We start from the raw sequence: 11,552 nt of genomic DNA on the forward strand, positions 1-11,552 counted from the left end.
ACTCCAGCTTTATGTGTAAATGACAGTGCCTTAAAACAAATTGTGCTACATTTTTTTCTCCTGTTACCTGAAAACATACTGTGTATATAAATATTAAACATATTCTTACACATGTCTGGGTTTTGTTTACCAGCTGGCATTCTTTCACTTAATGTGTGGCTATTTTTGCATTGTGATGTTTAATCAAGACATTAACATGAGCAGGAGATTGTTGGTTTAAGACAAGTTTGAGATCCACTAAAATTAATTGTTGTATGCTTGTCCTCCTGGCGGCTGTGAAAGCATCCCATTACCTTTGGACATCGTTAGGCGTCTCAGTTCTTGAAGCCCAACTTCGAATGCTCTATGAATTTTGCCGTTTTGCCAATACTGGTGTGCTCTGTGCCTCTATCGTTCCACTGGAATTATTTATTCCATGCATGTTAATTTTGCTTACAAATCTAACTGACAGAGGAGCTTCTGGGTATTTAGGTCCACATTCTACTTTCAGGCTATATAGGCCATGTTCATAATTTGTTCTTGGTGGTCCAATAATCATACCTGTGCACCTTGAAAGTGTCATATCTTCATCGTCTTCAAGGCCCTAGCTAACTGTACCATGGCCCACTCCTTTTTGTCCTTCCTCAAGTTCTTCCAACAAGCAAACATTTTAGGAGGAACTTTAACTCCCAGGGGGCCCAGCATCTTCTGCACCTCTGCTTATACTCTTTAGTCCGGCTCGCTCCCTAACCTTCTCTGAGGCTCCTCTGTGCACTGCCTTGTAAAATGCAGTCTTAGCCAGAGTTCTGGTTAAGTCATTTTCACCAGGACCTCCATACGGAACCACAGCTGGACCTGGCACAGTGCCTGGTGTTCGCTAGAACCCTACACCTGTACCTGGGGGGTGTGGGAGACACAGCATGTACTTCAGCCTCACTCACTGTATCGTGGATGCACATCAGCTCTACAAGGTGGACACATTTGTGCATGTAACTGCGGAAGTTCATTAGGGTGTAGGGGCTGGTGCACTAGTGGGCAACCCTGTGCTTCGAACCCAGCGCTTCTGGGTCCTACTGGTGGCACTCTTTTTTGAGGAAGAGTCTTTGCTTCATTATACTTAAAAAAATATATTTTTTAAAAAAAATTGATTTCAGAGGGGAAGAGAGAGCGAGAGAGAGAGAAACATCAGTGAAACAACCTACTGAGGGTGTACTACAGCACCGTACCCCCACATACACGGCATTGGCGCTCTACTTCTCACCATGCAGCACTGTACCGCACACACAGAGGCACTGTAGGTGGTAGCTCGTCAGCGCCTTGGGGCGGATGCGCCTCCCACGATACCGGGGCGAACCTGGTGCCTCAAACCCGGCGCTTGGATCCTAATGCCTTTGGGTTTTACTGCAGTACTCTGTGAAGAGTGTTTGCTTCATTTGACTTTTTTCAGGTAGGCTGGATCCCTGACATTCTCCTATGCCAGTGATGGCGAACCTATGACATGCGTGTCAGAGGTGACACGCGAACTCATTTTTTTGGTTGATTTTTCTTTGTTAAATGGCATTTAAATGTATAAAATAAATATCAAAAATATAAATCTTTGTTTTACTATGGTTGCAAGTATCAAAAAATTTCTATATGTGACACGGCACCAGAGTAAAGTTAAGGTTTTTCAAAATGCTGGCACGCCGAGCTCAAAAAGTTTGCCATCACTGTCCTATGCCAAGCATGTCAAACTCATGTCAAACTCTCATTCAGCCCACAATGAATATTTTTGTGGCCCAACCAATATAACGGTATGTAAGAAACCTTTTAATAAAAGTTTTGTAGCTTAATTTTTACAATATCCTGTTATACATAATTATTAGTAATGAACTACAACATTCACTAATGACTGATTATTATAATCGTGTTGCATACATTTCCCTTATGCGCCTTACGCACAGACGCACCATTTCTCTCCACCAATACTAGCAGCGAATATTTTAGCAGCCGATTCACACGACATTCGTCTTGGACTGACTTGTTTGGTGTGCGCAACAGGAAATATTTCCTGTCCAGAGAACAAAAAGATATAGGTTTATTTGCGTTGTGCTTATTAATTTGTGCAGTTTTTCGGTGTCTGGTAAGTTAATGTTCAAGACAAAATAATATTTATTAAAATGTTCTATTATTTTATGTTAGCGATGACTCATTTATTTCAGTCCTTTGTATTCAGCATGTGTCCATCGAGATAAACCTACGTTTCTATGAAAATTGAAGCGTTTGTTTTTCTGTGGCCTGCATAAACTTAAACCTTGTTTATTTGGCCCGTGTTAGCCTCTGAGTTTGACATGCTTGTCCTACGTGCATCTGTGCACTTCCTTGTAAAGTGCAGTTTTAGCAAGAACTCTAAATCGTTTTCACCAGAACCTCCACACTAAAACCACAGGCGGACCTGGGCTCCGTACCTGGTGTTTGGGGGTGTACAGCAGGGGTACCTCTGATGTGCGCGGCGGCTTGTACTTCAGACCCACACAACACTGTACCGCAGACACACGTCAGCTCTGCCTGGCGGACACGGACCTAGCCTGGAACTGCGGTATTTGGTGAGCATCTCAGGCGGAAGCGCCCTAGCCCTTCCCCATGTTGCCGGGCACTCTTTGCTTTCTTACACGTTTTTGTCAGGCTGGCTCCCTGGTCTCCTGGGCTTCTCTGTGCACTGCCCGGTGAAATCCAGTTTTAGCAAGAACTCGCCTGTCACTCTCACCAGGACCTCCCTGCCTGCCTCCCTGTCTGATTGCTCCGCGTTTCTGTATCTGATCAGGATCTGATCCTTCATCATTTCCCAGGTGATATTTGATTGCCCTGCCCCATCCTCAGCAAGGATTGTGTTAGGTGTGTTAAGCAGCGCTTCCCTTTTCCCTGATGTCATTTTCCATCCATTGCCCCCATTCTCCTCCTTGGCTCTGTATTATCACTCCCTCGTGCTGTGTGTGGGATGGGGCCCAGTCTCTCCTCCACTGTGAAATCACAAGGGCCGAGGTCCCAATACCTGTGCTATGGTCGGCCTTACCATCTTCAGTACGTGTCGTTGAATATTTTTCTCTCTAACAGTGGCAGTACGGGGCAGCACAGCTCAGCACCTTCGTTGGCACGAACCCCACCTTCCTGTGCAACTCCATCCATAGCTCCCTGCATGGCAGTGTCCTGTGGCTGCCCCTAGTGATGCCATCGGTGGTGCCGCAGTTTTTACCTTGGTCTTGTACCACAGATGTGCCTTGGCACTGTACCTTTCAGACATTCCAGGGCACTTTCTGTGAATTCTTCACTTCAACGTACTTGGTTTAGGCTCCCAAATCATCTTCTCCTAGGTTCCTCTGACGTCTTCCTTGTAAAGTGTCTGTCGTTTTAACAAGAGCCCTGCTGAGCCAGTTTCATCTCTCTCTCTCTCCCTCTCTCTCTCTCTCTCTCTCTCTCTCTCTCTCTCTCTCACACACACACACACACACACACACACCATCCCTTTCTGCATCACTTGGCACACTCCTCCCAGCACTCTTCCAGGCAGCTCTAGGACAGCGTTACTTTTGGAGCGTCCCCAGTTCAGGCTAAAAACACAGGGGAATGTAGCAGCCATCATGCAACATGTATGCGCATAACCACAGGTGCCCCTAGGCGGTGGCAGCTGTTGTTGGGTCCAGCTGGTGCATCACCCCCACGGCTGGCAGTGTCCTGCTTGCTGTGCCAAATGCTCTGAAAGGTGCTCCAGACTTCCGCGCAGAAATAGAAAGACACAAAAGTAATTGCCACGAAGGAAGATGGTTTTTACTATAACGAAATCATTCAGAACAGAGAGCCCAGCAGGCTATGCGGGGCCACCACAAAAGTGTCCTGCAAGATTAGCTGAGACAGAGAGAGAGAGATGCAGAGGGGGTGGGGGGGGGGGGCGGGGGGGGAGGGGTCGGGGAGCGGGAGGGGGCAGGGGCGGGATCCCTTATGGGGGTTTGTTTGAACAGGAAGGAGCGAAGCAAATAAACATGTGTATGAACTTTGCCTGGAGAGTTTGAATAGTTTTGGTGAACTCTGGGGTATAACATTGCTCAGTGGCTGTGTAAAACCCTGTCATGGAGAGAGTAAGGATCTTGGAGGCAATCTTGAATCTTAGGACCCATCTATGGCACCTAATTGCTGCAGTAGATCAAAGTCCATGTCACAAACCCTTCCAGGTTCCCATTCCCCTCATTCTCTGTCCATTATTTCTTTCCAATACAGCATTTTGTTGTGTAAAAGATAGATAATACTAAATCTACCACCTTAGCCATTTTTAAGTGCATAGCTTATGAGTGTTAACTATACTCGTTCTCACTAGATCTCTAAAACTTTTTGATCCTGCAATCCAGAGACTGTGTAGCCAATTTATGCTAATAACACTTCTCTACTTCCCCAAGATTTGGTAATCTTCATTCTACATTTCTTTCCATGATTTTGACTACTTTAGGTACTGCCTGCAGTGATTTTCTTTCTTATACTTTGCGTATTTCTTTTAGCATAGGTCCTTGATGCTCATTCATGCAGTGGCCATGACAGGATTTTTCTTAGGGCTGCATAATGCTCCTTCATATGTAAATACCCTATTTTCTCTCTCTATTTCTCTCTCAGCTGTTGTAATGAACATGGGGTCCAAATATTCCTTTGAGATCGACTTTGAATGGTTTTGGATAAATACCCGAAGTGGGGTTGGTAGAGAATATATAACCTCTGTTTTTGATATTTTTGTAGAACCTCTATACAGTTTTTTAATAACGGCTGAGCTGTCTTACCTTCTCACCAACAGTGCACTTGGGGTTCAACTTCTCCATTTACCTTGCAACACTGTTGTTTTCTGCTATTATGATGGCTGGCATCCTGATGCATGTGAGGTGATATTTCATTGTGGTTTCGACATATATATTTCCCTGATGATTTGTGATGATGAGCATCTCTTCATATGCTTGCGGGCTGTTTGTATATTTTCCTTGGAGAAATGTCTATTCAATCACTGTTTCCCTTTCCAACTGGGTTATTTGTTTTGCTGTTCATTTGTATAAGCTTCTTAAATGTGCTGGGTAGGAAACCCCTCATAATTTACAATTATTTTCATCCATCCCACAGGTTGCCTTTTACTCTGTTGTTTTCTTGGACTTGGGGAAGTTTTAAAGTTTGAAGTCATCCCGCTTTTCTATATTTTCAAACAATTTTAAGAACGATGTGTTTGTGAATTTCTTGTGTGATGAATATAATTGCGTTCACACTGATTACTGTAATAGCTTTCTATGGCTAGGTAACAAATTACCACAAACTTAGGGGCTTAAATGAAACCCATTTATTAGTTCTTAGTTCTGTAGTCAGAACTACTCCTGCTGCATTTGGAGCTGAGCCCAGTTTCTCCCCGACTCTAAAATCCTAATAGCAGAGGTTCCTACACCTGTTGCGATGGCCCTGAATAAAGCCCATCTTACCATTTTAACAAGTATCATTGAATAGCTTTTCCTCTTTACAGTGGCAGTGTCCAGACACTTCCTGCCTCTTTGTGGGCAGCGCCTTACCTCTGCATTGCATGGGGCACCAGGAGCGCCATCAGATGCAGCCCCATAGGGTACCCAGCACTCACATGACAAGGATTCTTTGCTTCACTGTCCTGTAGTCAAAGTTCAGGACCTTCTTCTGGGGGCATTTGTGTACTTCCTTGTTAAACCCAGTTTTAGCACCAGCGCTGCTAAATCCATTTTTCACCAGAGTCCTCCGGCTTCTGGGATATCAGATCAGAAACCTCCCCCTAACTGATCACCATGGACTGCCTCGGCAAGAATGGTGTTGGCTTGGTTAAGTTGGAGCCCACCTTCTCCCTAATGCTTCCTCGTGGTCACTTTTTCATGCCCACCCTGCTCCTTGGCCATACATTCCCACTTGACCTTATTGAGTTAGGAATTAGGTGCAGTATCCCTCTCACTAGGAAGGACTACTTGGAGTTGTCCCTGTACCTATTGCTGTGGTCTTGAATAATACTGTCTGGCCATCTTAAGCGTTATTTCACTCTGCCACACCGCGCAGCGCAGCGCGCTAGTTCACAGTCGTGGGTCCTGAACCCTATATGCCGGGTCACACAGCCCCCACCGTGCAAGTCGCAGTTTGGGCTCCTCCTAGCACCCTGCGGCTCGGTGCTCTGCAGCGTCAGTCAGCGCTGCCCTCTTCCATGCATCAGGAGGAGGACTCAGGTGTAGGAGCTCCCTCGTTTAGTCTGGGAAGTCATGGCAACATCCGACAAAACACACACACACACACACACACACACACACACACCAAACCAAAAACCAAAGCCCCAAAACCAAAAAGCAAAAAACAACGCAACACTCATCAGGAAGTTATTGTACTTCAGCCAGCAGTGCTGCTTAGGTGTGGTCTCTGGTGGGTCCCGCTGGAGAGCCCAAGATTTCTCAGGCCCTATCTTCGCCATCTGGGGTGGTCTGCTGAGCTCCACTTTGCCAGTGGTTGTGCACACATGCCCTGGACTTGGTTTAAGCAGAAAGAGTAAACTATACGGACACAAATATGATTGCTATGAAGGAAGAAGTTTGTATGATACTGTGTCCTGGAAACAGGAGGCCAGGCCAGACACACAGGGTCCCCTGGGAAGTGGCCTGCAACATCAACAGGCAGAGAGGAGAGGGGGACTGGGAGCAGGAGCCTGGTGGAGTTTTTCTCCGGAAGGAATGTGCAAAACAAAGAAGAGGTACAGACTCGTGACTTATCCATGTCTTTCTAGGTTATCCAGTTTGTTGGCGTGTAATTGTCTTAGTGGTCTCTAATGGTTCTTTGCATTTCTCTTGTAAATTGTAATGTGTCCTTTTTCATTTCTGATTTTATTATTTAAGTCTTCCCTCTTTTTGTCTTGGTTGTCTAACTAAAGGGTTTCAATTTTGTTCATCTTTTCACAAAGGCAACTCTTACTTCGTTGATTTTTTTTCTATTGTCTTTCCAGTCTTTATTTCATTGACTTCTGCTCTAATCTGTATTATTTCTTCCTGCTGCTACTTTTGGCTTAGTGTGTTGTTCTCTCTACATTTTTCCTTGAGGTTAAAGTTAGGCGGAGGTTTTTTTTTTACTTTTACTATATTGTTTTTCCGTTAGAAACATCCCTTCTAGAACTGCTTTTCCTGCAACGTGCAAACTTTGACTTTTTTTTCCCATTTTTGTTTATATCAGGATACCTTGTGATTTCTTTTATGAGTTCCTCTTTGACTCATTAGTTCTTCCAAAGTTGTGGTTTAATTTCCACATATGGTTAATTTTTCAAGTTTTGTTTCACTAGTAATTTCTGTCTTCACACCATTGTGGTCCGAAGAGATAGTTGTATGAATCAAGCCTTGATACGCAGTCTACTTTCCAGTCACTCCACGGTCCTCCTGCTGCAGTGGCATCATGCTTGGCATTGCAAGTGGCCCTCCACAGCTCAGGGAACACTCAGCTCCTGAACTCTCCAATTTTAGGCGGGAAATCATGGCAATACCCGAGAAAACAACAACAATACAGCCAGAAAGCAGCCAGGGTGACCACAACCAGCAGTGGCCCCTCTGTTGGTGAACCCAACCATCTAAGTACATACAAATCCTATCCTCTGGTTCAAAGCTATTCTGCTCGCTGCTCTAATTGCTCTAAAAAACATACCCTAGACTTGTTTTTCGCAGATAAAGTAAGACACACAGACACGAAAATGATTGCCAGGGGGAAAATATTTTTGTAATATTCCTGGTTTCCTGGAAACAGCAGGTCAGTCCGGGAAGGGCTCCTGGAGAATCGGGAAGGAATGGGCTAAGCAGGGTGAGCAAAGGGTACGTACGTGCACACTATACACTAGACAGTTTGAATAGTTTCTGCAGACTGCGCTGGAGATTGGATCTCTAGTTGTCTCGTATCTGGCCCTGTAATGAAGGGCTAGGGCCAGAGGTCTGATAAACAGAGCTGAGAGGGCAGTTTGGACTCAGGGACTGGTTCACTTGCACATCAAAGCTTTGCTGGAAGGCACATTGTCTTCTTATGTCTCAGAGTTAGTGAATCTTGGGAAGGGGGGACCCCTGGGTGCTTGGGCTTCAAATTTCAGAGCATCAGGAATACGTAAAATAAGAAAATATAGGTGATACAATTGACCTTGTGATACTGAGGCATCTTGTAGGGGCTTTGGTGGTAAGGATGGGACATACTTCAGCCATGAAATAATTCTATACTGTTGCAAGTCAACCAGTGAAGACATTTGGAAGTTTAAATAGGGGGCAAAGCTCAAGAATATATATATAGTTCTCATATTAATGACTTCACTGTATGGAAAGGCAATAATAATACTTTTTTAAAAAAAGTTTAAACTCCAGAGGACATAAACTTTGAAATGACTTTTGAATTAAAGGAAGGAACAAGGGTGAGGTAAGTAACATTGTCAGTCCTAATTATCACCAGAAGTTAAAAATACTATCCTTAAGGGCTACAGGTTGTGGTTTTGCTAGCAAGAATAAAAGAAAGGAAAAAAATATTAAAAATGGGTAGGTAGAAACAAGAGGGTAAGGAGAGAAAGGAAAAAGAGAAAGGAGTAGGATATGGTAGGAGTTGGTAAAGAATTGTGTATTGGAAACCAACTATGTCAAACCATGTCCCAGCTATGCCACTGTATGGAGTTGTATTACAGGTTTATCTACAGAATGTAAAAGTGGAAAGGAATTGGTTTTGACTACATGGAAGGAAGAATAGGATGGGAAAACTATAACGGAGAAGTTAAATCTCATTCATGTGCATATTTTATTTATTTATTTATTTATTTAATCCTCGCCCCGCCCGAAGATATGCTCCTTCTATTGATTTTCAGAGAGGCGAGAAAGGGAGGGAGAGGGAGGGAGGGAGGGAGGGGAGAGAGAGAAAGAGAGAGAGAGAGAGAGAGAGAGAGAGAGAGATGTATGTGAGAGAGAAACTGTCTATGGGCTGCCTCTTGCATACGCCCTGACTGGAAAGCGAACCTGCAACCAAGGCACATGCCCCAACTAGGAATTAAATCTGCAACCATCTGGTGCACAGGATGATACTCCACCCCACAGAGCCCCCAGGCCAGGGCTCATTGTGCATAATTTTAAAAATTGATGTGTGGGAAATACTGTTAGAATTGTAGTTGCCTGCTCCATTGCCATGCCTTTGCCCACATTTACTCCTGACAAATAGAAGCAACCATGAAAAACGTTGTCTTGAGCTCTGGTGGGTCATCTCTAGGTTTAGTTAAAAATAGGCTTATAGTGCTAGTTAGTGATTCTCTGACTTCACACATTACACATTACATTCTCATCTGATGGAGGAGGATTTAACCCATTCACACAATCTCCTCCTGCACTCTAGCCTGTCCCCACATTTACACTGCCATCCTCCATTTGTCCACCATATAAGTCTGTAGTTTTAAGCTATGTTTTTCTTCTTGTTCCAATGATCAGTAAGATGAAGACATTACATTATCATCCTTCCCTCTCCTTTTGGATAAAATTTTTGTCAAGGATGGAGGTCATCTTACAGGGAGGAATCAAGAACAAGACATAATGGATGGAGATATTTTGTGACCCTCCTAATTAATTTTAAAGTCATGCTTTGGATGTGGAATATGAGTGAATCCCTTTCCTTTAAAAATGACATTATACTCTTTAAAGAGTTGAAATGCCACGCTAGTGGGTGAAAGCTTCATAGTGATTTCACCTGACTATGAATAGGTAGATGTGTATAGTAATATAATTTTTGAGGTAAATAATCCAATCTCTTAAAGGATGGAATCTAATTTTTTTTTTTTTTATGATTCGGGATTAGGACCTAGCCCTAGCCAGATAGCTCACTTGCCCCCAGTCAGGGCATATACAAGAATCAACCAATGAATGCGTAAATAAGTGAAACAGCAGATTGATGTCTCTCTCTCTCTCTCTCTCTCTAAAATAAATAAATAAAAATAAAAAACTAAACTAAAAAAAAAAAGAAAAAAAGAAACGGGACCTAGCTTTTCCCTATAGCCTTTTCCTTTAAGACATTAGCCTAATGTTAGCTTAAACAGCTTACAAAATATAGGAATTACTGGAATTTTTATGACGTGTGGACATAAAAAAGCAGTTTTCATTCTGATGAAGAAAGGAGAATGTGAAACAACACATACGTAGGATAACTTTTTTTCCTCTATGGGGGAGGGACCGAAATGCATATAAAATCAAACTAGGATCCTTTAAATAAATATTTGCTGAACGAATGGGTTGTGATCTATAATGGGATAACAAAGGATTGAGGGGAAATATTAACTTTTAGAGCTCAACTTTATAGATAATTAAGCTCTGCTAAAAAGACCCCACGGCCACTGGACAGAAATCTGGCCTGGAAAGATTGCGCATCTGACGCACGCTGGCACTTCCTCCACCTTTATGATAATGTCATGTTGGGATAAAAAAATGCTGCCCACTAGCCCTAGCCGGTTTGGCTCAGTGGACGGAGTGTTGGCCTTTGGATTGAAGGGTCAGGGTTTCCATCCTGGTCAAGGGCATGTACCGTGGTTGCAGGATCCCCAGCCCTGGTCCGGCACACACATGGAAGTTTCTCTCTGTCTCATCCTCTCCCTTCCACTCTCTATAAAATAAATGGAAAAATATCCGCGAGTGAGGATTAACAACAATAAAAAAAAATTGCTGCCAAGTAAACTAAAATGTAATGATTTCTTGTCATTTAGTAGTTGCATTTCAACCTTAGTGAAAGAACTCTTTCATACTTAGAAATAGATGATTATGTAGCAACCTGGTGCGTGCATAAAAAGGGAAACATAAAACTGGCTGCAGTGTTGCAAGAACTCCACCTTTTTCTAAATCACTTTTTGGTTCAGTTGTTGAACGGCTGTGGTTTTCCGTGCTGTACTGTCTCCTGTGCCACCGAACGTGGTGGTGATGCATCAAGACTTAAAAGTGCTCCGCTATTGAACCCAGGGATTCTCCCCACGCAGCCGATGCTATTCAGAAAGTTTTCTTGCTGGCATTTTCTTGATCTAACCAGAAGAGGTTAATGGATTCTTTTCAGGTTACATTCAGAATTCATTTTCCTTCTTTAATGATTTTTTTTTTTTTACTAAAATGTAGAGGGATTGCAATTGACTAACCATACCATTAGGAATAATAACTCATATATTTCACTTTTTGGGAGTGTGTGTGTGTGTGTGTGTGTGTGTGTGGTGTACGTATGTATGTATGTATGTATGTATGTGTGTGTTAGGCTTATTATTTAAATGTTCGGATATAGGTTTCCAAAATGCATTAAGAACTAATGTACTTGGTGCGTAACTTAGGGGGCTAATAGCTTTCAGCCGGTCCCATATCTCTCTTTGCTAATTGCTGGAGGAATATCTTTTCGGTCCTAGGAAAATCTGCCCTCTTTTCCTAGGAAAAATCCCCTTCAAGTCTGAGAGACTCCTATACCTGTTAATCCACTCCTTCTAGGGTTGTGAGTTTTAAAAAACAACGCACTTAATTCAGTTGAAATAAGGGCAATGTGAACAGCTAGCCGTATCCAAG

General features: G+C 43.2%; 1 pseudogene; it reads right to left on the bottom strand.

Annotated features, from left to right (window-relative positions):
• Positions 1–243: 243 nt before the first annotated feature.
• Positions 244–562, bottom strand: LOC139015522 (ubiquitin-conjugating enzyme E2 variant 2 pseudogene; annotated as a pseudogene).
• Positions 563–11,552: the final 10,990 nt, after the last annotated feature.

The sequence above is a fragment of the Myotis yumanensis genome, unplaced genomic scaffold, assembly GCF_028538775.1.
Source record: "Myotis yumanensis isolate MYYU_CA2020_CCGP unplaced genomic scaffold, mMyoYum1.0.hap1 SCAF_8, whole genome shotgun sequence".
NCBI classification, from domain to species: domain Eukaryota; kingdom Metazoa; phylum Chordata; class Mammalia; order Chiroptera; family Vespertilionidae; genus Myotis; species Myotis yumanensis.